Source organism: Mya arenaria, chromosome 10 (genome assembly GCF_026914265.1).
Source record: "Mya arenaria isolate MELC-2E11 chromosome 10, ASM2691426v1".
Lineage (NCBI taxonomy): Eukaryota > Metazoa > Mollusca > Bivalvia > Myida > Myidae > Mya > Mya arenaria.
In genome coordinates this window covers 67,152,444-67,158,627 of record NC_069131.1, presented here as the reverse complement: position 1 = coordinate 67,158,627, position 6,184 = coordinate 67,152,444, and the positions used below count along the sequence as shown (strand labels likewise).

The window sequence follows — 6,184 nt, the reverse complement described above, 5'->3', positions numbered from 1 at the left end:
CCCTATACCGCAATAATAAGATTAGATCAATCGGTAGATAAATCTATATTTTTAATATTGAAAATTTTTAAAATTTGAAATATAGCACAATATTATCATTTTCAAACAGGTTATAAAATCCGAAGACATTTAAGTCCAAATAATAAATTAATTAATGAATTATTAATTCTTAAATAATCGTGTTTTATATACTCAACTTATCTCTGCATTAAACGGCGTGCAATTTACATTTATTGGGAAACACGAACATCACCTCATACATGATCTCAAGCTGATGCAAGATCTTCTCATATACCGATATATCATAGAAGAGCAGTGTTTTAATGCAAAGAATGGATTAATCTAAGTAAATAAATATACTTTTTTAATAATAATTTGCGCATTTCAATGCTACGTTATTGAATAGCGACCTCAATTTGATTAATGAATACATAACATGTCAAGAGTTTGATTAATTCGCGACATGAACAATGGGAAAAATACTACATCTAAACCGCTTTGATAATAGTATACTTAAAGCTATACTAAAAGGCAAGTAGAAGGCGTTACATACGTACTGTTTATAAAAATAATCGTTTAAAAAATGTCTTAATTGTTATTGACCATACATAGTTAGGCCTAACTCGTGACCCGGTCTACCCAGTCCCTGGGGAACAAATTCTTAATAACTGCATGTCAGTCATTCAGTTATTTGTATATGGAATATATCAATCAAATTTTAGATGTCAAATGAATTATTGTATCGCAACAGCAACAACCTTTGCCTTTGTTTTTGAAACTCGACTACTGGGCTTGTCCTGGTAGTTTTCATTGTAATAAATAGGCAAAAGGCCCTGCAAGTTTCGGCAAAGGTCAATAGTCCAACAGTGATCTACTGTAAGTACTAATAATATAACCACAAAAGAATACAATGATATCATTGTGAATAAAAAATGAAAAACGAAATACGAAGGCATTTTGCAAAATCGATTATTTGTTATTTAACATATTTTTTTACAAACATTAATTATTCAACATATTAAGAACACACAGCTTTAATCTGGAGCGCTAGCTTAGAAAAACATATAACACAGCACAGCATTTCTTTCTTATACATGTAGTAAAAGAATCTAAATTGTCTGCACCAGTTTAACATTACAAGCTTCCTTGTCCCATCTTAAGAAGTAAGAAGAGGCGTATGGGATCATCGACGCCCCCAGATGTGTGCTTAATATGCGTGTAAACAGACCCATTAGAATATTGACGCTAGTACTTACAGCAGCTTAGTTTGGTGTTATATTGAAACTTGACGATGTGTGTTCGAATATTAATGGCTATGATGACGGTAATGGCAGCCAAGTACACACTTAATATCTTTTGAATGTGTTTGACCTTGACATTCGGCCTACATACATTGTTCTTGCATGTGACACGTCGACTTCTTATTTTGAACATAGGGGCTTATCTAGTTATAAATATCCATAAACATTGCAATGTTAAATGCCTGACATGCCAAACGAAACTTAATTTTCACCTTTTTACATGGGACACGCCGTTGTCTCGATAGAAATTTAGGACCCGTTATTTTAAATCACTCAACTTAACAGCTTTATATTTTGTTGAGTAAATTATTTCCCGAATTGATAGTTAGGTTATTAAACGTCAGGTAATTACACTTGACGAATAAAATGGTGTGAATATAAATCATTTATTGGGGAATGATCAACCCCATATATTTTAGAATAAACCATTTATCGGATTGTGGCCTAGCTCCATACAATTCGGTATAGATGATGTATGGAAGAAACCTTCCATTCCATACAGTAAGGCATGATGTATTTATTTGGGAATGATCCAACCTCTTTCATTTTGATATTAGTGATTAGTTGGGAAATGATCTGACCCCGTACAGTCTGGAATAAACTATCATTGTACAATGATCAAACTTCATCCAGTTCTATCCTATCCTATTTATTGAGGGTTACCCGACCCCATACAGTTTGGTAAAAGTATTTATTAGAAAACGATCCGACCCATACAGTTCAATATAACCTAATTATTGAAAAATGAGCCAACCCCATCCAGTTTGGTAAAAACTATTTATTGGGAAATGATCCGACCACATCCAGTTTGGTATAACTTGTTCCGACTTCATTAAGGTAAGTATAAACTATTTATTTGTAGAATGGTCATACCCCTTTTAGCTTGGTTAAAACTATGCATTGGATAATGATCAGACGCCCTACAGGTTGGTATAGACTATTTATGGGATGGTATAAACTTTATTGTTGGGAATATGACCCAACCCAGACAGTTTCTTATTAACGTTTTTATTGAATAATGAGCCCCATACAGTTCGGTATACACGTCAAACATGGAGAATTAACCTATTTTTACACGGTTGTACTTGAGTCAAGCATAGATTCCTCATAACTGTATAAAATGTCATTTTATTGTCACATATGATGTGGTTTAAAATCTGGTAAAACACCGTATTTATTCACAAGAAAGTCAATGAATTATGACGCAAAAAGTCTGGATAAAACACATACATATATGTAAATTAAACGTTTCACTTCAAAAAACATAACATAATGTTCCGTAGCAAATAAGTACGTTAAGTTTATTTATAATCGTGCTTTCTCGTATACTTCATAACTTTGAAGTAATTACAAAAGTAAAAAAAAATAATAAAACAATTATAATCTACTTAAGAATTTCCTGTGCGCAAAACAATATTAGACATTTTTGTATAGGGTATTCTTTCTGGTTACATGTATGTATTGTAAAATACCATTTAAAAGCACACTACTATCAGTCTAGATTTTCTGAATGTTTAAAAACACATATACTGTGACAAAAATCTATACAAATCTTCACCATTCACATACATTTAAATATTTCGGTCTGATCTGAAATATTTTTACGCTGTGAATATGGTTCCGAGTTCGCATATTCTGCAGAGCTTCCTGTACATTGTAATCACGCTGATAATAGCTTTTCATTTCACAATGTTTAAATGTTATGATACGCTACGATATTTTATTTGTAACTTTCACGTTATTCGTCGAGCTGCTTGTAAGTTGTCCCACTGGTAATTGATTATAGTCTTTCCCAGGTTTTACGGTAGTACTGGTATTAAGGCTCTCGTATGTATTATTGAGATGCTGTTTTCATGTCCTACAGTTCGATTTGCATTATTTAATCAATTCAAGGTCAATTATTCAAAATAATCATCTGACCCCGTTAATCAGAAAGTCCTCTACCAAAGTTACCACCTCTTTGTGTAAAAACATCTATAGTTTAAGTGTGATGGTAAAGTAATGCAGAAAAGATCGTTGATCCATTCAATTGGGCAAACGGTAAATTATAAACCTTTTTGCAAACATGAAAATTGAAAGATACAAATTATCAATGTTTCATTAAACAATACATTTGTTTAATATAATAACACAACGAAAACTACAGGGACAAGTCGAACAATCTAAATTAAATAATAAAAACAAAAAATGTCGGATTTGTCAACCTCTGAAAATATGTATATTCGAGTAAACTAAAGTGATTAAACCTAAAACAATTTAATATAATAGGTAAACAGACGAGGAGAGAAATACAGCAACTCCAAAATCAGATTGTGAAACAAACATTTCATTAATATTCATATCAAAATAAGGCCATGTTTTAAAACCTAAAAACTCTTCTATCCAAGTTTTTGTCTCATTTGCTAGCTAAGGAAAAATCAAGAGTGGTATCATCGTCATGTGTCTGAAGTTGATTTTGAACAAAACCCTATTTTCTGTGCATGTGTGTGAAAATAAACCAGAAATTGAACATCATTTTGTCAAAGTCTAAACTTAAGACTATAATGAGAATTAGACTCTTTTGGGGGTAAACTCTTGTACTACTCTAACTATCAAAACAAGGTAAAATCGCTAAATAGAACCGCAGACACAATGTGTTGACCTTACGGAATGTTTGACGTTCTTTTGTAAGAATAGACACTAGTTGTTAAATAAAAAGTCCGTTTGTTCGTTACATATTTTCACTTTCAATACCACTTCAGCGTATCATTGATGGTCTTTTCACAACAACGATATCGTTTGATCTAATGGCTGCTTGGGCCGTACATACTTCAGAATCATTGGGCCAAAAAAAACATACATTTTAAGTGTTGATCTGTTGTAAGTGATTACTGATATAAAATTTTATAAAGATCTTGCGAAATAGTTGAACCTTTTGTGAGATGTAAGCCTGTAAATATAGAAGAACGTACAAGAAAAGCCGTACAGACAGGTGGTAGGACAAAGACTAAAATATACATAATTTTCAGGGATTATCCCTGTCATTTGTATTGTTATACATACTATGACATAATTACAAACTACGATTGTACACAAGTACATATAACGTTGCCAATATATGGTGTACAATTTTATATGTTTATTAATTAGTCCGAAGACAAAAAACAGTAGTTTTCAAGTTAGACTTATAAAAATATATTGCCTTTGTGTGCTATGAAAACATCAGAAAATAAGAATCAAACATGGCTTTTCTTTACAACCAAGTAATAGTTAGATAACAAGATGTAAGATCTTAATGATTATGAATGGTCGGAGTGAGCGTAGCCTCATTGGCTGACACATTGTAAACGCAAGATCTTACGCTGTGAGTTTGTATCGGACGGGTGGAAGTAGTCGGACCTTTAAACACCAGCGAAAGTTGAAATTCTTAACGATTAATACTTATGTGAAAAACTACAAAAAGAAGCTCAGTTGCCAAAAGTTTAAGTGTAAACACCGTTTAAAGGCACAGGGAAAACGCCAAAGACAAAGAACACAAAAACAAAAAATCACAAACAAGAAACATACAGCACAAAACTCCAAAAACAGCACAGTGCATATATACTATATAGAAAAGAACTAGGTTTGTTTATCAAGGATTGTTAGGTACCGTCTTGGAACGGTCAGTAAAATGTAAATTTACTGGTGGTGTAAACCAGTTTACTTTCACAAACCTCACTCTTATCCCAACAATCCAGAATAAAGCAAAAAACGTAAAAAGTAAATCTTTAAAAGTATGCATTAACTTGAATAGCCTGTGTGCAAAATCATTGGCTGATAATGTAAGTTGGATATTAAATGGCATTTATTTATAACATAAATGCAATATTCGGTGTATGAACTTGCTATACTTGCTATGGATACAATCGTTTGACGGCCATTCAAATACTTAGAGCAAGTTACTTCACAACAATAATGATACAATTTTCACACACTTTCACGCTTGTTTTTTGACATAGACGAGTATGAAAATGGCAAGGACTGCAATTAATGCAACCCCACACAAATCTGATTGCTTCCCATTTTATGAAAAATATGTTTAACTAGCATCCACATGTATACTCAAACTAAAACATGCAATGTCAATGATTATGTTTAGGACACATTGAGTTAAGCATTGTTTTTATATAACTCACACTTACCCACTTCCTTGAAAGTTTTTAGCTGAATACTGCACTGTTTCGTTGAATATTCGTATCCTTTATTACAGGTGAAATATTATCCTGACTGTGAGCAAATAAAACAATTCTTCTCTGGACAGTTGTGCTCATATATGAGAAGCCAACTATCCAAAATGAGCAGTGGCTGATGAACACGACTAACAAGCTAACAGACACATTATACTATTCTGCTGTACAAAGATTCCTGTAACACAAGAGTCACATTGTTTTCCATCGTACAGATTGCTTCGGCAGCAACACTGTCTATTTAATTTGTCGCATTTATTATCTCCACATCCTTTACCACAGACATACCTACAACTTGACCCATATATACCCGTACATATTACTGGCAACTAGTGTAGCCTTCAGATGTTGTACATTCTGATCTACAGTTTTATGCGCATTGATTGCCATCGGGTGCACATTTCTACATGAACATGTTCCCGTTGCTCTTTCAAATTTTCTGTCTTTGCACCCAGACGAACGCTCGCAAACGCCATTAATACAGTCAGTTCCACATTGTAACCTTCAGCAAGATCCATTTACCCTGATCTCATGATAAGCAGCTGCTTGAGCTGGTACTTTTCTTGCAGTTTGTTGGACTTTTATTGTGGCATCCACAACTGGGATTATAAAAACCCAAAGCAACTATAATAAGAGGCTCAGATACAGCTTAAATAATAGCACTTTTGCAGTTAATTT

The 6,184-nt window shown here is 33.1% G+C and overlaps 1 protein-coding gene across 1 annotated transcript in view; it reads right to left on the bottom strand.

The window, feature by feature from the left end:
• Positions 1–6,184, bottom strand: part of LOC128205067 (receptor-type tyrosine-protein phosphatase mu-like) — a gene marked incomplete in the record, with an annotated part of 180,600 nt that overhangs the window by 93,233 nt on the left and 81,183 nt on the right.